The sequence below is a fragment of the Parasteatoda tepidariorum genome, chromosome 8 (genome assembly GCF_982258835.1).
Source record: "Parasteatoda tepidariorum strain Cologne lab strain chromosome 8, Ptep-v5.0, whole genome shotgun sequence".
NCBI classification, from domain to species: domain Eukaryota; kingdom Metazoa; phylum Arthropoda; class Arachnida; order Araneae; family Theridiidae; genus Parasteatoda; species Parasteatoda tepidariorum.
The window spans coordinates 75,719,157-75,743,786 of NC_141762.1; the positions used below are offsets into that span (position 1 = coordinate 75,719,157).

Sequence of the window (24,630 nt, forward strand, 5' to 3'; positions counted from 1 at the left end):
CATTTAAAAAATATAAAGCAATGCGAAACTTGTTCTACGTTCATTAAAGTTTGAAAAATTTGTTTTATATCCTAAAATAACAAAAAAAGGAAAATATATTGACACCAAAATATTTTTATTTCGTATAGAAACTTTAATGGATAGAACAACTTCCATCTCATAATATTACTAAATATCAGAATTACATTGGATTATTAAATCATTTTTGATAATTTGAAATGTAAACGAGCGTCTCTTGTCTGAAAGTAAATTTTCATTCCTGCAGAAGCTTCTTTCAACGTCTACTGATGTTATAGGTGCGTACTTGAAAAAGACGGTCTCACTTAATGACAATTCTTCTTCAATTTCAAAAGATTTTGCTTCACCTGTTAATATTCTATAGATTTTCTTCATTGTTTGGAAGCCAGTGTAATAATGAAAATTGATAAAAAATAATAAAAATTGGAAAAAAGTAACAAAAAACTTAAAAAAATGCATTAAAATGCAAAATACGCCCCAAAATTTAAAGAAAAATGCCCTATAAATCTAAAAAAATGCTCTAAAAGACAAAAAATGTCCAAAAATGCAAAAAATGCAAAAAAATGCAAATGTCATCAAAATCCGGGCCTTAGTCATTACAATATGATCACCCTGCTAATAACATGTATTACCACCTTTAGCCCTCAAAACTGCTAGCACCCGCAGTGGCATTGATTCCACAAGGTGCTGATAGGTAGTCTGAGGTATCTGGTACCAAGCGCTCCCCAACTGGTCTTGCAATTCCCTCACATTGCGAGGGGGTAGCGTAGCAGCACGAATTTGGTTTTCCAAGTAGGACCACAAATGCTCTATTGCAGTGTTCCCCAATCCCCGGTCCGCGGACCGGTACCGGTCCGTAGATCAAATGGTACCGGGCCGCCTATTTCATTGAAACTAAATTTAAATTCCTAGATTTATACCCCAAATTAAAATTTTATTGATTTAAAATTCTATTGACTTAAATAAAAGGGGCCCCTGAGGGTAGTGGCATAAATTTTTTAATGTTTGTAATGTATCATTGTCTCCGATTACCCCCAGAGGGAACCGTCTCATTGCAAAGAAACAAGCTCTGGGTTCTCATTGATTTAACGTTCTAGTAAATTAAAATGTTAAATCCCTTTATATTTATTTTTTTGGTGTAACTGTATTTTATTTTGAAGGCATGTTTAAATACAATTAAATTAAAATTAATGAATCAAAATAATCTAAAATATAAGCAATCAGCGTCGTCGTCCCCCCCTCCCCAGCGGGCCGCGGTAAAATTATCAAACGTTGACAGGTCCGCGGTGATAAAAAGGTTGGGGAACACTGCTCTATTGGATTAAGGTCAGGTGAATTTGGGGGCCAAGACATGACTTGTAAGTCACTGGAATGTTCCTCGACGATTCAACCCTTATGACATGGTGCATTATCCTGTTGGTAAACACCATCCCCTGCAGGAAAAACTGTTGTCATGAATGGGTGAACCTGGTCTGCAACAATGTTCAAGTAGCTTACAGACGTCAGGAATTGTTCTATGAGGATTATGGGTCCTAATGTGCTCCATGAAAACATTGTTCCTGGGCAAGAAACCATGAAAACCTGGGCGAGCCCATTGTTATAGATGGAGGATGGTCATAATGTAATGGCTCTTCGGTGTCTATTTTAACACTTTAAATTTTAAATGATATTTTTCGTAGTCTAAATGAATGTAACAATTATTTATTAATTGTTACGTGTTTATATGTACAGATATTTAATATCCTTTTCGACATTTTAAATATGAATTTATGTTCTTTTATCCTCCAAATGTCCGTAAAAATTATTAAATACCTTTTAAGCAGGTGGCTATATTAGTATCGTAATTATATCAAAATAAAAATAATGAATCATGCTCTCTAAAATGACACTACCTCTTATGTGTGGGATATTTTACATTTAAACCATCCACTAATATTTTCTAGCAATTAATAGAAAGTTAACTGTCATAAGTTATGTCTTAGAATGACAATACCCTTTTAAAAGGGGTGATATTTTAAATATGCCTTCACTTTTTTAAATAGCCAAAAAAGACCACATTTCTAAACATAAGAAAATTCAATTTTACAATATATTGCTTACAATGTAACCACCACCACGTGGGACGTAAGTTCATTCCTCTATTTGATAAAAATGAGTCCTTGGGTGACTTTGATGCGTTTGCTCATTTTAATCTGCTGTGGGGAAAAGCGACAATTAAAGGATTGGCGGAAAATGATTCGATTTTCTGAACGCCAAGACTGAAACAGTTTGCTCGAGGCGGAAAAGGAGTCATTTAGCTGCAGTGGGAATTCAATATAATGAGGGGAAGTAAGTGAAAATAAAATAAAAATAACCATTCCTCCGGGTGACGTTTTCACTGATGCTGTTCGAAATTGAGTTCAGGGAGGAGATAGGGTTCGTAAAAGAAACAAATTGCTCTCTTGTTCACACTATTGCGATTAAGGATTATGAGTTTTAGATAATTAATGCAACGCGTTATTTTTTTTTCTTCCAAAACCATACTTTCATTTCATAAAAGATAAACACTTTATTGTTAGGAATGTTTTTAGCTAAAATTGTACTTATGATGAGAAAAATTGAAAATTGAAAGGAGTTGAAGTCTTAAATCTAAAACCAGTGAAATTCTATTGTTTATCTAATTTGATTAAATCCTATGAAGGAAGTTATCTTTAGAAACTCCTTTTGAGTTCTCGGATGAAACTAATCTGAATTTGAAACTTGCATGGCATCTTTAATTTTTGCTTCATTTACTCTACAGATTTCTCTTTTGTTAAAATAAATTAAGAATAACTTAGTTAAACTATTGACTTAGTTAAATAAAATAAAAATTAATATAAAGAGAAACTAAAAATAGGAAAACCAATAGTCGTTATCAAGACACATCTATTGGTATAAATTAATGCGATATTTCTGAATAAAGAATAATTATCCTAAGATAAAAAAGAACAATTATTTACAATGACAAACATAAAAACATGAGAATGCAATTTATCTGTTTAATCAACTAAACAGAAAGAAAAATGAAACATATTTATATAACTATTCTACTAAAATTTTCTAAAATATTTTCACACAAAAATATACGCATTTTTTATGCGAACGAACTGGACAAGTGTTATTTAATCAGAATTTAAGATTCTGTGTGGTTAAAAGGGTTATTTACTTTATGAAAATCTGTATTCCCCGTTAAAATGGGGGAAAACAGAATTTCATGAAACACAGTGATATTGAGAGATCCAGATTGGACAATACAAAAATAGTTTTTAATATTTTTCTCACCTTGTTGAGAGAAAAAAAAATTCAACTTTCCTCTCCCTCACATCCAAATGATGCTGAGTTAAACTCCTCCACACGCGATTCGGATCTCCCAAAAATATAGGGTTTACTTCTTTCATTGAAAAAAGCAACAAAATTTGTTTCATTTTTTTTCCTTTGGACACTATTCATGATTTAATTTCACCATTTGTGGGCTGTGATATTTCCTAACCTTTGATGCATGTACAATTTCAAAATTTTGTTTACTTAAATTATTCTTTTTATTTATTTTGTAATTAGCTTCTGAAATTTTTTGAGGAATTTTATACGGTCCACTAAAAGGAGGTGACAACTTCCTCGTATTAGGATAAGTAAATTCTTCAAACATAACTAATTCATCAGTTTTAAAGTCTATATCTAAAAATCTTGCATCACAATAAATTTTGTTTCTTTCATGATATTCTTTAGTTCTTTGAACTGCTATTTTTTTAGCTTCCTCAACGGGTGGATAGATTTCTTCATTTAAGGGATTTTCATAGGGGAGTCTACCATGTGCATAAGGTATGCAGGTGGAAATTTTGTTACAGAATGGGGAGTTAAGTTATTTAAAGGATGTCAAATATTTGCATAACTATCTATAAATTTATTGTAAACATTTATTGATCCAAGAAATCTTTGCAATGATTTCACATTTTTAGAGGGCATTAACTTTTTTATCACCTCAATATTATAGTTATCAGGTGATACAATCCCATTGCACATTTCATATCCTAAAAATTCTCCTTGCTTTTGCAAAAATGAACATTTTGAAAGTTTTAATCTATCTAATTTCTATCGAATTTATTTATTAATTTATCTATTTTTTTATCTATCTAATTTTTGTATTAATACAAAAGAAAATTTTTGTAGAATGCTGGAAATAATACGAAGAACTTAAATGCAGAATGCTGTTTATCATTATAAAATAAATTTTTATGTACGAGAACAAATTGACGGTTTATTAATTTAAGAATCGTGTTTTTTAATATTGATTTGTGATTATTTCTAATAAAGTTTCTCAAAATCTCTATTATCTTGCGTAATTACTTATTATATTACTATTACTTATAATTTATTTCATTGTCACCATTTTGGTTAACTTAATATCTTTTTTATTTTATTTTAGATTCATATACTTTGATGACATTTGCAGAAATGATACCAATATACTCGTAGTCTGATTGGTTTATAAATAAACACTGAAAATACTGCTTACTTAACGAGTTATTTTGACATTCCTGGTGAGTTATATTTCTTAACCTCTCCACGTAATCAATTATTACTGTTTATTTACCACTGTATCGCTATAAGTAATGACTACTTTCTTTACAAATATAAATCAAATTAATACATGCTGAATATCTTTCGTCTTTTCCTACATCGCGTGATAATAATGTCTAACTCTAAATTACAATGATCATGACTATTTTGCGTGACTTCAAGCTTTTTGTTTAAACTTTCTTTTAATAGCAAGGAAATACACTTTTCTAGATTTTAATGGAACAAGTGAGATTTATTTAGTTTTATTTCATTATTTTGAAATCGATAGCGTGGGTTATTTTTCTTCAAAAAAATTCAATTTCCTAAGTTATTTTTACCTTTTATTTCATTAAATAGCTTTCCCCATTTTTTTAATTGACTAGGAGGCTGCTGCCCCTTGTAATTTATGCTCATTCATCATTTGTTAACAGTCAATATTTTTACAAAACACAAAATATTTTGTTTTCAAAATATTTTTGTTTAACTTAAGTTCATTTTGTTATCATATTAAGGGGGGACCCCATCCTGAGATGATAAAATATTAACGTTTTTCTTGAATTTTTTTTAGTTAATAAAGACAATGCAGAGACTCCTTGTTTCTTTTATGTTATTTAGATACAATTTAATTTCATTTAAAAAAAATTTCCCTTACAAAATAATAAAAAGATAAGTTGGTGGCAGCTCCGTGTGTGGCTAGTCATGAAAAAGCAGCACCTCACTGGCCTCATGGATTTAGAAGTCCTGAAACACAAGAAAATGATTTTGTTTAGATTGTCTGAAACATAAAGACATTGTCTAAAAAGTAGCAAAGCGGTTTTTTGATATTCGCAAAATTACCAAAATGGCGGCAACTTAAAGAAAAAGTTAAGTTTTTCATTAAAAAAATATTCATTGAAATACTAATATAAAATAGAAATATAAAAATATTAAAATAATTCTATGCTACTTTCTAAAGAATATTTTTACGTAATTTAAAATAAAGAACAGCTTATTTCGTTGTATAGATCATGAGAAAAACGTTAGGCCGGGTCAAAGAACAGCGTTTTGAGAAAAACGCATTTAAAGTTTTGACTTATGGTAGGGGGAAATGTTTAATTTCATATATATAATGGTCGATAAATGAAATGCCTACAATAGATTTCTATATACAGTCAACAGAATGGATGAGACACAAAAAGAATGTCGTCCCTCCTAATACGGCCAAACGGGCTTTCTTCCTGCTTAGCAACGACTCTCTATTTTCCGGTATAACTTCCAAATGAAGTTAGGTACCGAGAAATCGTTTTAGACAGACATTAGGAAGGGTACAAAGATTCAAAACATGCAATAAATTTTTTTTCCGAATTTTTGAAATATTCAGGGTGGGGTCCCCCCTTAAGCATAACGAGATGGACGATTTGAAAAATTAGTAGGGTAAACTAACCAGTGAAGGAACACTTAAGCTTCGTTTTCCTTTTAAAAAATCATATTAATTTCAAAATTCGTAATTTTAGTTAAATGACAGTGTCAACATATTTGTTACTAATTGCAAATTACGTAAAAAAATTGTAGAGAACTTACATAATATTTTTTTAAAGTTTTGGAGGCTCAAATAACAAGTAGTAAGAAGACCAAGTGAAGGAACAGCTCTTACCAGTGAAGGAACACAAAATTGCCCAGTAAAGGAACACTTAATTTTGGTTATTTTTTGATGCTCTTTATTAATTTATTAGCCATACAAATATATAAAAACAAGACTATTTGTGAAATTAAGCCATACAAGTACTTGTAAAATGCTAACTTTTTTCTGTATTCATTAACTAGAAATTAAAGTGATGTTAAATACAAAATAAATTTTAAAAAAATCATTCATTCTTATAATTTGACAGACAAATCCAAATCATTGTGTCATCCGATGCTGTTTATTATCATTATTATTTTATCACCTTTTTGTTTACTATTTTTCCTTTTATTTCTTGAAGCTTTTTTTAAGTATTTTTTCTTTCTTTTTCTTCTCCATATTCTCTTGTTTTAACTCTTTTTTAGATCTTTCAGCCTCTTGAAATTTTTGCCATTTCTCTGAAGTTAGTGCAAAAGGTAATTAATTCGTTTTTCTTCTTATTTGACCTTTCTTTTTATCCTCAATATTTGACCAATGTAAATGGTTCTTCCAAACTTCTTCTGACTTTTCAGCAACATTTCTAGAATGCCTTTCTCAAAAATAGACGGGGGAACGGTGTCTTGAAGTTTGAAGAAAATCCATCTCTTGTTGACTTTTTTCGACTGCGACCCCTTTTGTAGAGAGAAAATTTTTGGCGACCCCTAGAGATAAATGTTCACAAATACGATGTATATTTCGCGCATTTCTTTCGTTGCATCGAATGAGAACATCATCATATTTGACTCATATTAATTTTATTTATAATTTTAAGAAAATACTTTTTGTGTAACACAAAAATCAGTAATTGCCCTTTAATGAGATGTATGTGGCTACAAGTATCTAATTATCTCATCGATGTTTGAATGTATGTTGCTAATTGCAATTCGCATATCATCTTCAGGGTTTAAACGCGAGCGGTATTTAGTTTTTATTGAAACTAGTTTGCTAAATCCAGTTTCACATAAATACGTTGATGCAAATTGTATTAACACTCTGATAGCATTCTTGCATAAAACGGGATATTGTTTTTCCTCGGATAGCCAGATAGAGTATACATTACGCATTACGGTCAAAGAAAGAGTGGGCAGCATGAAATTGCAATTAAACAGTGAGTGACGGCGCTTCACTCTTTATATGTACACAGTATAGTATGCAGCATGCAGGGATAATGCATTTCATAAAAATTTGGCGACCCCCAAAAACCTTCTGGTGACCCCCACAGGGCTCGCGACCATGGGTGCCACTCTTCAGTCCTGGGGACTGAAATCAGTCTTGAGAAAAATCAATAGACTAATGAATTCTATCAATTAAATTAAATTTTCTTTTTTTTTTCATTAGAAATTTAAAAAATTTTTTGGTCAAAATGAAAATTTGTTATATATAAATGAAAACATATGATATGGTACTGATGTCAGGACTTTTATTTATCTTTTTTTTGTCAGCTTCACTAAATCTTATTCTTAAAGTCTTGACAAATGCGATTGATTGAACTTCATGTACTTCCGTAAATAAATTTGCTTATTCTAAATCTGCTCAAGTTTGCTTCCCCCATCGTAACCTATTGTCATGCTAGCCAAAGTTAAATCAAGATTATTTTTTTTAAAAGGAAAGAAATTATAGTGCTAGAGCTAAGAAATAAGTAACGGTGAAATGAAAAATAAAGATGTGAATGGTTTCAGGTTGTTCAGTAATAGTTGTAAAAAAATATGCAAGGTTAGCTGTTATTTTCGTTTTGTTTGCTCAAAAAGCGTAAAATAAAGAAAAAAAATAATCACATGAATTTAATATGTAGGCTATTATCAAGGAAAGGTAAATTTTGGTATTAGTGAGCTATAAATTTCTAAAAGTTTGGTAAGCAAAGCTAGACAGTATTATTTGGTCAAAAAATATGTTCAGTCCTGAAATTTTTTTAGAGTGGCACCCCTGCTCGCGACCCCTAGTTTGCGCACCACTGATCTAGAGGATCTTTAGAAGTACTGATTTTACTTACAGAATCATTTCTTTCTTCAACTAAAAGAGGATTAGCATGAGAGCTCATTTTAAATTCGATATCTAAGATGCATTCATTATCAATACTAGCTTCAGTTCCTAAGTTTGACTTAACCAAGTGGTCTTCTTTTAATACGTACTTCTTCCATATTGAAAAAAGTACAGGCTCTTGGACATTTTCGATGTTAGACTCTTCAGTCAATGCTGCGTTAAAAATTTGCAACATATCTTGAGGGATTTCCCTCTCAAGCTTCTGAAGAAATTGAGTATCGTTTCTGTTTAACTCTGTTTTTTGTTAGTAGCTTGCTTCTAAATTCTAACATTGTAAAGTAGTTTTTATGAATTATATAATCACGTTGCTGTTTTATAATGATAGCTTATTAGGAGTTCTTGGTGCAAAAGCCAGCGAAAAAAATTTCTGTTCAAATTTTTATGATTATATTTAATTAGTTTTCGATTTGTAAATATTTGATGTAACTACACACCCCATTAATAAATATAAATTATAATTTTTTCATAAATTAAGCTATTAAATTAACAATTTGAACTGAAATTATTTCAGGAATTATTCATACAATTTTTAACAAAATTTCAGTTGTCCTCTATATAGCAGAATTACTTATCCTAGAGTCATGTAAAATCATATTTCACACATTACTATTCAGTCACTGGAAGTATTCCCAGTGAAGGAACATGCCTGTTTCTTCACTGGTTAGAAGTTGTTCTTTGTCTTTTAAACAGAATTTTGATGTATAATATGACTAAAAGTACAAGAAAATTAAATTTTTATTTTTATTTTCATTAACTGAGAAAAGAACCCAGTAAAGAAACACTTGTTCCTTTACTGGTTTTTCATCATTTGGTGATCCAGTGAAGGAACATGCCTGTTCCTTCACTGGTTAGAAGTTGTTTTTCGTCTTTTAAATAGAATTTTGATGTATAATATGACTAAAAGTACAAGAAAATTAAAAAAATTTCTTATATTTTTATTAACTGGGAAAAAAAACCAGTAAAGGAACACTTGTTCATTCACTGGTTTTTCATCGTTTGGTGATCCAGTGAATACACACACCCTTATCTCTGTACTTGATTATGCTATGGTGCTTTAAAAAATAAAACGTAACTTCAATAACTATATTTTGAATTGTCTTTTTCACAGTGAGAAAAATATGACTATTAAATGCAATTAATCCCACTTCAAACATATGAATGCATACACTCACTTTATAATTTTTTCAAAGAAACAAGGTGTTGCAGAGATAATAACAAATTCAAAAATTTTTCCAGAGAAGTCTATTTGACCAGGTAACCCAAAACATTGCTAGATAACTTCCTATTGTTTGGCAGTAAGCTATTGTTATCAATCTAAAGAAAAATTTTCAAATTCTTATTTTTAATCAATAATATGAAATGTTCCTTCACTGGGTAGTGTACCTTCACTGGTTGGTTTACCCTACCCGAACTTGAAAAAAAATGAAGTAAAGAATACAGTTTGTGTGTGTACAGTTGTGTAATAATAAATAAATAAAAATTGAATTTGTTGACCAGAGGTATAACAATTAAAATAGGGAACGATTTTTATAGCTAATTATAATTTTTTTATTTTTATTTTTAAAACTTTTAATTTAAATATTATGATATACATGTATATCTCACAGCACGTAATCTCTCTCGCACACATAAACACATTCTGTCTCTCTCTTTTTTCTTACTTTGATTGACATCGATTCGAGCGCGAGTTTTTAAAATAAAATAAACTAAAAAAAAAATGAAAAAATAAAAAATACAAAATAGACCTCGTGAAACGTAAATAAATTTTCTACAACAATGGAAAAATAGTCAAAATTTGAAGCAAAAAGCTAGGGGGAAATCAGGAAAAAGCTCTTAAACTTGCAATAACTTTCGAAATAATTTGATTTTTGAAACAAAATTTGCGTAAGTTCACAAATAAAAGTGGCTTTTTCAGAGCGTTAAATTTTAACTCCGTAGTTGCACTTCAATGGGCTACAGATGGACTAAAAATATTTTTTTACAATCTTAATTGTTAATAATTCTCAAATTAATAGTCAAATTTAATTTTTTTAAATTTCTTTGTACTTTCTATATTTTTTCCACGTTTCTGTGTAATTTCAAGATTCTAAGTTCCATAGCTTTTGCGCAACAAAACAAAATGCAACGTTAAATTGAACACCCAAAACAACATCGCCGTCTGTGGCCCTTACGATTTTTTAATGTAGGAAGAAATGGTATTACTATGCATATAATATAATATTATATCGATCACAAATGCTTTGTATTTCGTGTATTCATTGCGTAATATTTTCGTTGGAAAAAAATTTCTTGTTTTAAATAACATGCCATCAATTACAAATGTTTTATAGTTTGTATTTATTATTATTTATTGACATATCTTTTAAAAATAAATTTCTTATTTCTTAGACGCAGTGACAAACTGAACGGATAAAATAGCATGAAATCAATTGCAAATGTTTTGTATTATTTATCGGCAATTAGTTATTAGCATTGTTTTCCTATTTTTCACCTTTTAAATGAAATAACATACTAAACAAATGAACAACATACGATCAATTACAAATGTTTATTAATTCGCATACGTAATTGCGACATAGCACTTTTTTGACTTAGTAAACAAATAAAGTATTATGAATAATTCGTAAATTATTTCGTAATGTTTTAGTTCTATTTTCCTTTTTTAAACGAAATGACACTCTAACATATGAAATGGATTCAGCAATATTATTTTTACATGTGATTCATATTTGTAATTTTATTTTTCAATAGTTTTCTTATTGTACTTGTTTAAAACCAATGACATACTAAAGCGTGTGAAATAATACGGGACAACTCACAAGTGTTTCGTTGTTTTTATTGACGAAAATCTGAAAGGAAATCAAATAAAACTTTAATCTTCACCTTCATAGCAGTTTTTTAATAAATCACAACCCCAAATTATACTGACATAAAGCAAAGTATGGTAGCGAAATGAGATTCTAATGTGATAAAAAATGAAGTAATACGAGAATTCGGTCACAATTTTTCCGATAGGGAAGAGATGAGAAACTTATGAAACTCGTTAGAAAATTTGGCATTGCGCCAGCGCTGAAAATAAGAGAAAAACTCCCTCTTTCTGCACATGCGTTTTGCACTGAGAAAAAGAAAAAATCCGATTATTATTCCAAGCTGTTAAAAAAGAGGTTTCAAATAATTCATTAAAATTATTCACTTATTTTTACGACAATCATAAATATTTTTTACATAAGTTGCTTTTAATAAATAGGGGAAAGTTGGATAAAACGGGATAGTCGGACAAAACGGGATATCTCGCCTAGGGACCAGACTATTGCAGCTATCTAGCGGACGACGACAGAAACTTGTTATTTGACTGTAATTATATCATTTTCAGTGCGTACCGTCTCGAGATCACTAGTTGATGGAAAGTTGTAGGTCAAAGAACTTTTTTACTCCATTTTTTTGCCACTTTCCACAGTTACGTGCGTTGTTTTTCACATTGTACTGCCTATATATATAGGATTACAATTCAGGTGAGTATTGCATTTGATGAAGCATTTATTAACGAGTATTCTCATGTCTAGTCAATATAATTTTTCTTTCACGTTTAGGCAGAAGCCATGTTTGATTTGAAAAGCGTCTGAGTCTGACAAAGCGGGATACTTATGAGTTGGATAAAACGGGATAGAGTTTTTTTATATCCCGTTTTATCCACCTATTTATTTGTTGGCCTAATACTCTTATTATATTATTATTACTATATTGAAAGAAAGGTAAAAAAAGGCTAGTGCAAATACATTGACCACTGGATTGGCAGCAGTGAAAAAGTTGGACAGATAAGAGACAGTATTCAATGCTGAACAAGAAAAAACGCGTGAGCATGTATTGGTTCTAGAAGAGAGATTATTTGGTATAATTCTAACGGGCATACGAATGCTAGCATTTGAGTTAGCTGAGAAAAACAATATTAAGCATAATTTTAACACAGGGAAGAAAATTCCCTTCCCCCCACATACAACTCATCGCCCTCAGTCCCTGGACTGAGTCCCTCCACTGAGCGCGTATTATGAACAAGAAGTTCGAAAGTGGCTGTTCAACTATCCAGATAGGTGAGTTATAATTTACGAGGTTACAAAACTGTTCAACGCAGCCTACTCACGGGCAGCCGTTGCAGAAACTACCATTAAAAGGTTTAGTAAAACTTGTGTAAGTCCTTACAATCCTGACGTCTTCCCAGATCACCTGTTTGCATTGTCTGCCACCACTGATTTAACAGCAAGAACTTTCAGACATTGAACACCAGGCTGATGTGTGCAGTTTTAGGATTATTACTCTCTTGTTATCGACCTAAGATACCCTTTTCCATCCTTCCAAAGTGTGTTGTACAAATACCTCAAGTAAAAGGACCGCTCCCAGAAAAAATGACTGATAAGAGAGAGAAGAAAAATGTAGTAATAACCATATATGGCAACGTTACTTTTAAAAAGTAACGAGTAAAAGTACAAGTATTTTTAAAAAAAGTAACGAGTAAAAAGTAAAAAGTTCTTATTTTAAAAAGTAACGAGTAAAAAGTACAAGTAAAAGTACAAGTACTAAACAAAAAACGTAACGATTTAAAAGTACATTTTTAGGAAATCGAAAATTCAAAGTAACCTAAAATTTTATTGAATAATATTCTAATGTTCTTTAATGTTTTTGCAAAATTGTTGTTATATATTTAATTATTTTTAATTTTGAAAGTTATGGATATTAATTTATTTTTAAATTCGGAGGAATATTATAAGATAGTTTTATAATATAATTGTATAATATAATTTTAAAATCAAATATAATTTTAATATCAAACTTTTTATGGATTTGCACGAAAAAGAAATTTTATCTATTGACTGTAATTTTTAGTTTATTATTTTTGTTTAATTAAATTACCATTGATTTAAAATTGTTTTACTCTTTAGAAACGCGTTTTAAAAACACAAACATAAACAAAGCAAACACGGGGTTTCAGATATCTTTGTGATTTTTGAGCTCGTAAAAAATAATTGAATGTGTGTATAAGTTGAAACAGAAGGTATTTAAACACGAAGTTAGCTGTGAATGCATATATATTGCATTCACAGCTAATGCAATATATATGCATTCACAGCTTTTTTTTTTTTTTTTTAAGAAAGCTTACCAAGTTTTAGAAAAAAGTAACGATTTCATTCGATATTTCCGTTACAAATACTTTTACTTTTTCCCTGAAAAAGTAACGAAAGTACAAGTAAAAGTACTAAATTTAAAAAGTAACGAAGTACAAGTAAAAGTACGTACTTTTTACTTGTACCGGCGGTACAAGTAACGAAAGTAAAAGTACTGCCATGTATGGTAATAACATCATCTCCATTTAAAAGTGAATTATAAATGGAAGGAAAAAAAAGTATGATTAAACTACAAGAATGAACCAAGAGAATTGAAGAAAGGACTGCTAAGAAATCCCTCTTAAGGGCACCAGACGCATCTCGACAGTGAAAATCATGGAATAAGTGTTCATGGTTGAAAACTCATAAAATCTTTAAAAACTTATGTAGCATCAGAATTTTTGTGTACTTAATTATAAAACATCAGTTTATATAAAAATGTTAGAAGCAGTAAAATCCCATAAATACAATTTTTAGAAATTTTGCTTTACAGTTTTCTGTCAATTAATTATGTTTTTAGTTAGTTTTACGCAAAAAATTAAACATTGTAAACCCTATCCCGTTTTGTCCGACCCAGGTATGCTAAAACGGGATATGTAAGAGTTTGGAAAATGATTTTTTTTTCTATTTCACAGTCATTAAAATTAGTTCGAAATATGTTTTTTCTGTGCTTCAATAAGTGATGTAGCTATAAAAAAAATTATGTGTAGTTCTCTTTAACAGATTTTCTGTAGTAAATAAAAACAATAATGGTATCCCGTTTTGTCCAACTTTCCCCTACATGTATTTGCTTTAAAATAAATTATAATCCAACATAACCAATAATCTGTATGTTAAGAGAAATTTTGAAAAAAATATAAAATATTAAAAAAAGAAACTATCACGCACATTGCGTGGAAATTAAATTTTCAAAACTGACAAGCAGTCCTTTTTAGTGACTTTGACGGTAGCTTTCTGGTATGTATTACACCAGCTCATCTTAAGGTGAAATGTATATTTGTTACGATATGGATTTAGCATTGCTTCTAAAGGAAACTTCTCTTCTTCATACGTAGCGTTAAATTCTTGGATATGGTGTTGGCATAAACCAGGTGAAGTGTGGCTTTTGAATGTTATCAAGCGGATAAAATTTTTGTGGTTTTCCTTAGAAAAGACTATATATGGCTCAATTTCTCATGCTTGCGCTTAATAAATATTATTATTTATTTTAAACTGATTAATGCTTTGTGAAATTTTAATTAAAAGCTATGGAGGATGATACTATACATTGGAGTAGAAAGCATGTAAATATTCTATTTGAAATACTGTATAGAGAAGCCATTGCCATTTTTTTTAAATTTTTCACTTTTATTAGTAGAATTAATAAAATATAGTAGAATCAATTCAACATTCATATGACAACGAAGATTTACAGTTTCTTTACAAAACGGAGGACTTACGGTTTTTTAACTAATGGAATTTCCTTGTTATTTTACAACATTCCGTTTTGAAACATCTTTATATAATTAATAATTTTTTTTTCTTTACTCCAAATTTATTCCTAATGAAAATTTTTCCTGTAAGTTCTGTAATTATTAAAATGCAGAATTATCGGACTAGTTTTATTTCGTTATGATTATTTTAATTGAAACACTCGAGAAATTAAATGAAAATATTTTGCTAAAATTTAACAAAGAGACTGAATGAAAGAAATTAACTCTTTTAAGAGTGTAAAAATATTAAATTTAAATCATATTCTCTATCTGTGATTTTAACAAATTATTCCAAATACCAATATTTTTATTCGCTTTGTCCCGAAAATATGAAAATGTTTTCAAGGAAAAAAAAATTCAGAATAACTCCTGTATACAACTAAACCAAAGCAAATTTGTTTACAAATATTATTTTATCTCAGTTATCTTTTTATAAAATTGCAATCCAAGTTTTCAGCTAATTAAGGGCACGTGCGAAGGAAAACTTTCGTATGAAAATAATTGGATTAACGTACTTTTAACAAAATAAAAGTAAGTTGAAAATATTGGTAAAGTAATTACAAAGTAAGATGTGGGTGCCAAGACAACATCGAGAAAATCAATATTTTGTTTACTGAGCAAATTAAAATGCCCGTATTACCATTTTCTTACGGTGCAGAAGTTTTGATATTTATGATAATTCGGCTTCAACCAATCATGAAACTGACAAAAGTCTTAGTTTTTAAATAGAGTTTGCTCCTAAAATGATAAAAAAGATTGCACAGAATCGAACTTCATATAATGTACGTTTTCGTTTTTAAACATAATTGATTGTTTAATTTAATTAAATAAATTTCAATGGTTTCAGTTGCTTTTTTCACTTGCAGACATCAATCTTCTTTCACCTATTTTATTAAGATGATTCAAATAATTTTTAAAAATCTTTCCAAAAAAATGAATAAAATTGTTTGTTTTGCAAGGATTTCATACTTTATATTTAAATTCTACTAAAACTAAGATTATGTAAAAGTTATGGTGTATTTGTATAAAATTTATTCAAATATTTTAGGTTACTATCTATATATTTTAATGGCAATGTACGAATTGCCAGCATTGCATGCTATGATTGCTTTTTTAGACTAAGATCGAAATTTAAAAAAAGTCATCATTTTTAAACTCTATTTTCCAGGAACTATTCGGCCGATTTCGCTCAAATTTTGTATTTGACAATAAAATATTACAGTTTTCAATAGCAAAAAAATTTTATAGAAAATTTCGCAGCAAAACTTTACCTTACAATTTAAAAATTTTAATATTATTATTAAATAAAGTGATAAAAAACAGAATTATCCTTTCTCATAGAATTGTCCTTGGATCTACGAATTTTATAATTGTGTGGATTTTATACTTAGAGTCATAGTTCTCAGAATAAAAAAGGTTATGACTAGGACTGGGCTATAAATCGATATATCACGACATATCGATTTAACGCCTATATCGGCAAACCGATACAGCAACTTTCATTCCAAGCGATACATCAGAAATCTGATTTAAGACGTCGAGTGAAGAAGACGATATAACGATATAGCGATATAGCGATACACGCAAGGACTTTCTCTTACGTTCCGATGCCAACTCGCGCTGTGGAAGACGATATTGTTTCGTTGTGTTGAGACGGCCTTGACTGATGAGCGGTAGAATCAGAATCACTTTTGAGACCTTATATCGTTATATCACATGTTCGTTTTCGCACCTTCGCGATTTGAAATCGTTTCTTGTAGATTATTTTCAATGGGATTAACTTCGTGATCGCCGTCGTAACCTTGTTCTGAACGCAATCTATTATTGAAAAGAATTTATAAAGAAAAGTTTCTTCATTAATTAGGTAAGTTTTTTATTTATTTTCTGACAAAACTTTTATATTTTTAAATGTGAAAATTATCGGAAATCTAATTTAAGGCACCCATAAGGAATTAAATTACAAAGTAAATAAATTTGTTAGGTTATTTTTTTACTTTCTTTTAATTTATTAAAAACCTTTCGAATAAAACTTCTAATAATTTAATGGGCTTCTATTACTGATTTTAAATTTATAAATCTTGAGTTGTTTTTATTTTTAGAAATAAAGTTAAAACAAAACTTATTTTTTGGACATAAGTCAATAAACTTTATTTGTTCAAAAGAATTTGAAAAGTTTGCGAATTTTATTCATTTCTTTTTTTTTTTTATCAATTACTACTTCGTTTTATTAGAGAGTAAAATCATTATTTTTTTTTAATTTTCGTTTTATATTATTAGTTAATTAGCTAAATATATTACCGAATATCACAATTCTTTTGTTTTTATTTTTAAGAATTTAATTAAGAAACTTTGCCTTACTTTGTTTTTCGTTCACAATTGGGTCATTATTTAATTTAATTTAATTATTTATATGAAATAATAATAAAAATAGTGTTTAAGAAGCATTTTTTTTCTAAAATTTATTTAGCTCTTTGTTTTAAGCATACAAATAATTTTTTAACGAACTTATTTTTTAAATTTTGTTCCTATGCTGTTAGGTAAATATATTGATAAATTTCACTTTTATTTATTTTTTTATTTTTAAACTAAGAAATCTTTTGTTATTTGCGTGATCATTTTTAGAAAATATAACAAAACTTGTGTTTACTTCTTCATTAAGAATTTGAACATTACGATCGAACTTAATAATTCTGTAATTATTTACGCATAATAGTACAAGCAAATATTGATTTGTTAAAAAAAGTTTCTTTTTTTTAAAAAAAAAAATTATTTTTAACACTTTGTTTTAAGTGTATAATGAATTTCTTAACAAACTTTTTTTTTAATTTTTTAAATTTTCTTTCAATAATTTCAGCTAGATATCTTTATAAAATTCCCTTTTTATTTTTAAACTGAGAAATCTTTCAGAGAACGAAAATTTTAAGAAATTATTACAAATCTTATGTTTACTTTTTAGTTTAAAATTCGAACATTTTTAATTTTAAACTTCGTCTTTTAGTCAATCTAACTTTTATTTTAATTAAAATATATTTTGAAATTTTAAAATCAGCTTTTGTTTAATAACAATTTTTTTTTTATTAAGGGTGTTTTAGGGGTTAACTTAAATTAAGACTGCTTATACCTTATAAACGATAAAGAAGTGCAAATATTTCATTCTGTATCTACACACATTTTTTCAATAAATATTTTAAGTAAGATTTGTACATCTTAGTCAATTTATTTAATATCTTTCTTTAGCAAAACATATATATTTTCAAATTTATAAATTGATTTAAATCAATATGCGTATGAAGTCTTGATAGAAATCTGACTTTCTGTGCCTTAAAGTAAATGAAATTCAAAAATACTATATCGCGATACATCGCTATATCGCGATGCAAAACTGACGATATATCACGATATATAATTTCTAATATCGCCCAGCCCTAGTTATGACAAATGTTTTTCTTAAAAAAAAGAATCGTAACTTTTGTTAGAAAAACCCTTTGGACCCATTAAAGTTAATTTGTAAAAGATGAAGTTGAGTTCTAAAAGATAATATATATATATATATATATATATATATATATATATATATATATATATATATATATATATATATATATATATATATATATATATATATATATATATATATATATATATATATATTCATTCAGATGGGAAAATTCCAGCAATTCCGAACTTAATGAAATGAACATGTCAAAAATTTTCATTTGAATAAAATAAAAATGAGTATAAAATTAATCTCTTACTTCCGTACTTCTAAATTTTTATTTTATGAACAAATAATAGCAACGATTTGTATAGATAAATAAAACACCTATAGTAATTATTACGTGAAATTTTTTTGTAATAAATAAATTGGAAATTTTTGAACACCTATATTTTAAGAGGAGAACTTTTCAGTTCCTTCAAAATATGTATAAAATTTGCAAACAGATAATGCAACTAACTGAGAAAATATGTAAAGTTATATTTTCCAAAGAAAACCTCACTAAGAAAAGTATGGTCAAAACTACCAGAATATGGTAAATTTACCGCGTTTCTAGCTCTATCGAAACACAAAGAAGGTCATTAATTTTTACCGAAGCACTTTGATTATGATTTTGGTAAATATATCTACAACATATTATTTTAAGATATGTGATAAAATTTGGTAATTTTTATCATGGTGCCTGAGAGCTTGACATAAAAACCATTTATTGGGTTAAATTTTCTTTTCTGTTTAGAATTTTTTACTAAATGCGCTGTAATAAGCTCTGTAATTTTTAAAACCAGAACTTACCGTTAATCGTTACCATGTAAAGAAATACCATAACCATACAGTACGATAATTCCAGACATTCTTCAAAACATTCCTGATGAAATTACGGTAAAATGTACTGGAAACCTCAGTGCAGCATCCAAAAACTGAATTTTTATCTTAAAATTTTAGTATCGTAATTTTTACAGTAATTACAGTAATTTCATAGTAAATATTACTATAAAAAATTATGCATGTAATATTTTTTGTTACTTAAAACTTGACGAAAAAAATGGAGTTTAGGGAACAAAGTAATGGCCCCCTGAGTGCCGGTACTATTATTATTGATTCGGAATTTTTTTACAGTGTACATTACTATCATAGAAAGCTTAGTATTAGCATGTCGACAACTTTGTGCTCACACTACCCTCGTGGATTCATTTGCTTGTTGAATTTCTATTTAGATTGATAAATTACGAGAAAATCAAAATTGACTACTAAAATAACTAATAAATAAAATAGTTCATAACATAATGTCAGTTCATAACATATGTATTTTTCAAAAAAATGAACATAAATGGTCTAAAATGGCAAAGTAAAGAATTTATCTTCCATTATAAAATGTATATTAAGTAAGCTGCAATGTAACTATGTATAAAAGCGTAACACGGTCTATTATCCGCATATTTATTAATTTAATAAATATTTATTTATTAATTTAATAAATATTTATTTATTAATTTAATAAATATTTATTTATTAATTTAATAAATATTTATCAATTGAATAAATATTTCTGCTCTCCTCATTTGTCCGATGTTCAGGCTCGCTCCCATCTTCTTTATAGCAATCAATTACCACAACCTTTTTTACCACAATTTAGTTTAATCGATAATTAAAAAATATTTGTTCTTTAATTAATAATAATATATTTAATTAACAATAAAACTAACAATAAAAATTTTTAAACTTGATTATAATACTGATTCATTTCGCCGCTGCTGATTATAATTTTTTTCCGATGATGTAAAAAAAAGGTGAATTTACATTTTTAAGGTAGAAGGATATTTGAAATGGTACTTTTCACAATGAAGCCTTTGCATAAGTGCCCGTCGTTTGGTAGTCAAATTTTATGATCCTCCCAGTTACTTACGAGAACTTTTTGATAAATATTTTTGTTCGCTAAAAATGAGAACGATGCATGTTATCTGTGCTATTTTCTCCAGCAGTTTTATTAGACATTCACTTTTTTATGGCTATGAAATTTGAAATATGCATGTGAAGATCTGTTCGGCGCATAGGCACCGCTTTGGCTTCTTTTATGTATTCCTATATTTTTCCATTGTATATTTCTTTTCAGTGTATTTTCATTCGAGTAACGGAAAATTATATTGTATTTTAAAGCATTTTTAAGATATCTTTGCAAAGTAATTCATACATTTGATATAAATATTAATTTAATTGACTGTTATTACGTTATGTATTAAATAAGTTATATACTTATGGTTGCACAATTCAAGTAATTTAAATATTAACTGCAGTAAATATAAAGTAAAGCTGTCCTGTAACAGCTTTATGGTTAGGGGGAACCTGGGGGTTAAGGCTCTACAATTTCGTGCCCAAAAACTTGATTGCGACAATGTGTTCATCATTAATTACTATTTCGGTTTTACTTCCAAGGCATAGGTACAGTCCGCAAAAAAAAAAACGAATCACCCTGAATAACTTTCGTTCTAATGATCGGATTTTCACGAACTAAGTGTCAATCTTAATGGTTTCTGGGGGTGACCACAAATATGCTAATTAATTAGTGCTAACTATTAATTAAGTTACGAAATCAGACACAAAAACGTACTTTCTCTGAATAAACATGCATTTTTTTTTACATATTTGGATTTCTTATCTTCAAAATATAGGGGGTAGCCGCAATCTGGGAAATGTGGTCCCCATAGTTTGGTCAGGAGAGCGATTCAAAGTTCGTACCCCTTAATGTTAATTTCGCTTTTTGCGTTTTCAGTCATATTTTCAAAACTAATGAAGCAATTCAAAAAAAATTGCACCCACTCATAAAACTCATTTACCCAAAGATAATTTCATGCAAAAAATAATTTTTAATAGTTATTAATTATTTTTTATTATTTAATTAAATTGAGGATGAAAAAATTTTGAATTATAAGGTATGAATTTTTTTATACCATATTATTCTACATATTTTTCAATTGCAAAATCTAAAGTTTCAACTGTTTTTATTTATTAGAAGCTGAGAAAAATTAAAATTAATTATTTTAAAAAAAGTAATTTGGCGACAATAAAGAAATGATTAAATGGGGCGATTAATATTAAAATGTGATAAACTTGCGAGGAACTTGACTTCGCGCGCGTAGTGTAAAATTTCATTCATATTTTTTTCGCTAATAATCGTTTGCTAATCTTTTTATTTTCATTTCTTTCTAACTATAAAATACAATGTTTCCTTTTTAGTCGCTTAATAATTTATTTGTAATTTAGTAAAGAAGTTTGAATAAAATATTTTGAATAAAAAACAATTTATTCAAGGAATGTCTAGTTTTATAAAATAGGATATGATATGATTTTCTGATAGAATATGATTATACACCAGATTGTGCTTCTTTAATGTGATTATTTTTTATTTTTTGCTTTTGCTTTTCAATAACTGATACAATTTCAATAATATTCATACGTAAGCATAGATTTGGAATAATATATTTATCAATTTCTTGAATATATATGTTATAAATAATAATAAAAATACGTAGTCAACATTTTTTAGCATCTCTCACAACATCGCAAATTTCTCAACTTATAGGGTAAATTAACGAATGAAGGAACACTTAAGCTTAGCTTGCCTTTAAGAAAAAATCATAAAAATTTCTAAATTTGTAATTTTAGCTAAATGATGGTGTCGACATATTTGTTATTAAATACAAATTATGTAAAAAAAAATTAAATTACTTACATAATATTGTTTTAAGCTTTTGGTGGTTCAAATAATAAGTAGCAAGATAACCAAGTGAAGGAACAGTTCTTACCAGTGAATAAACACTTAATTTAGAGAATGTTTGATGCTCGTTAGGAATCCATAGGCCACACAAATGTGTGAAAATAAGATTTTTTTTGGAATTGCAACATATTTTCACAGTTAACGTAGAAAATGTTATTTTTTTTCAGTCATGGAATGGAAAGAAAAATATGTTTGAATACATAATTTAAAAAAAAATGTTTTTCATTTTTTTTCCTCACAGTTTAATAGTCAGTTCTAAATTATGAATATTTATCATTGCGTATTCCGATGATGTTTTTATTATAACAGTCAAACCCCGCTATAGTGAACCTTTAAGGGAACGAAATTTTGGTTCACTATAACCGAGAGTTCACTATATTCGTTATGAGGGCAATTTAACTAATGGTTCCCAAATTCCTCCCTTTTATTACACGTTATTCAAATAAATGACTGAAAAATATTATGTAGTAGCAAAAATTTTTTTACTTTTTATTACTCTTCGTCCTGCGTACAAAAAAAAATGTAATCTTTAGCTGTTGAACAGTCTTCAACATCAGATATGGAAACATTTCCCGACTCTCTGATAATTTTTCCTGAATTTCTGTTAGTCCACTTTTTAAACTTGTCTAACCTGTCATTCGAGCACATAAAAGTAATCTCGTAAAATCGCTTACCAAATTTATCGACATTTATCCAGATACTGGAAGATACGGCTTCTTTGAATGCTGAACCACTTCAGCAATGCTTCTTCAATATCCTTGTGGTCTGCTTTTCTCAACTTTTTTCAGCCATTTAAATTTTTTTCATGAGCAGAAATTGTTAATTGCCTATTTTTCCATATGTTACAAACTGTAGATTTGGAAAGTTTATATTCCCTGCAAATATCAGCTTGATTACACCCATTTTAAATTTTTCTGATTATGCCCATTTTATCATCAATGGAGAACATTTTACTGCTCGCCATAGTTAAATTTGAGACACTTGTTTCCAGGCTTTTTTTAACTGCACTGAGAGCAAAAAGTAGTTGAAATAAGGGCCTTATCAACACATATTAGTGTCCAACTCTTTGACCAATAATGAATTCTGGTCAAATTCAGTCATTCCCTCTGACAGAAAATGCATATTGATTCCTCTGACATCTTACAGGTGCATCATCTGCCTGGGTTGGAAACATCTACTTGATTTGTTTAGGGATGGGAAAGTAAGATAAAAGAAGCAAACAAGAAAAAAATGCTTATTGCTACCTATAGATGGTTTTAAAAATCGGTATATGTATTTATTTTGAAGTAGAAATTTCAAAATTATTACAAAAAAATGAAGAAAAAAATTAGTTGAAGACAGAAAAAAGTTCATTATATCCAACTTCGTCACTTTTTTGGTTCACTATATCCACAAAAAATAATATTATACGGGTATAGCAAGGCACGGGACCGAACATTTCGTTCACTATATCCGGGAGTTCACTATAAACCATGTTCACTATAGCGGGGTTTGACTGTATTATAATTAGATCACTTTTTTGTTTACTCTTTTCCCCATATTTTTTTAAGCTATTTTTTAATCTTTTTAAGTATTTTTTTTCTCTTCGTCATATTTTCGGCTTTAACTTTTTTTTCAGCTCTCTCAATCTCTTTAAATTTTCGTTCTTTTTCTGAAGTTAATGCAAAAAAGTAATTTTTTTCTTTTGATTTAACCTTCCTCTTTTTTCTAAATTTTTGGCCAATATAAATGTATCTTCGAAATATCTTTTGATTTTCCAGTACCATTTCTAGAATTCCTCACTGGATAATAAATGAGAAAAAGGAGTTTCGAAGTTTGAGTAAAATCCATCTCTCATTGACTTATATCTAGTGAGTCTTCAGCAGTAATTACCATTTACTTATGGAACCAATTGTTTTTGCAACTAACAATGCCTCAAGAGGACTTATATCAAAATCAGTTTCCAAGATACTTTCATTATCAATGTTAGTTGTATCAGCTTCAGTGCCAAAATTTGATTAACCAAATGTTCTTTTTGAAATAAATTCTTCAATATTGAGAAAAGCACAGGCTATTGGATATTTGGGAGATTAAACTTTTCTGTCGTCAATGTTCCTTTAAAAATTTGCAATGTAACTTGTGAGATTTCCTTCTCAAGTTTCTGAAGAAATAGTGCATCGTTACTCTCGAAGCATGTATTTTGTTGATAAGTTGTCTTGCTCATTAACTCTTGGTGTCTGTTTTGCATGCATTTGTTAAAGTCAATGTTTTTACATCGAATGGAAAAATATCACATTTCATAAAAGCATTTTAACTTCATTAGTTGATGCCTCAAAATCTTATTTAAAAATGGATGTAAAATTTTCTCGATATATTGCTTTACAATTCTTTTAAGATCTAACAAGAGATTTCCCTGAATTAGGTAGAAAACTAAACCAGAAAATTTGTTTCGATCAACATAACTTGCTCAGTTTCAAATTGAT

General features: G+C 28.6%; 1 protein-coding gene across 2 annotated transcripts in view; it reads left to right on the forward strand.

Annotated features, from left to right (window-relative positions):
• LOC107452238 (diuretic hormone receptor) overlaps positions 1 to 24,630 on the forward strand; it is a 240,918-nt gene that overhangs the window by 71,103 nt on the left and 145,185 nt on the right. For both annotated transcript variants that reach the window (XM_087169169.1, XM_087169170.1), the window contains exon 2: positions 4,460 to 4,574. The gene's annotated coding sequence lies outside the window, so the exon portion shown is untranslated. The remainder of the gene's footprint in view (positions 1 to 4,459; positions 4,575 to 24,630) is intronic.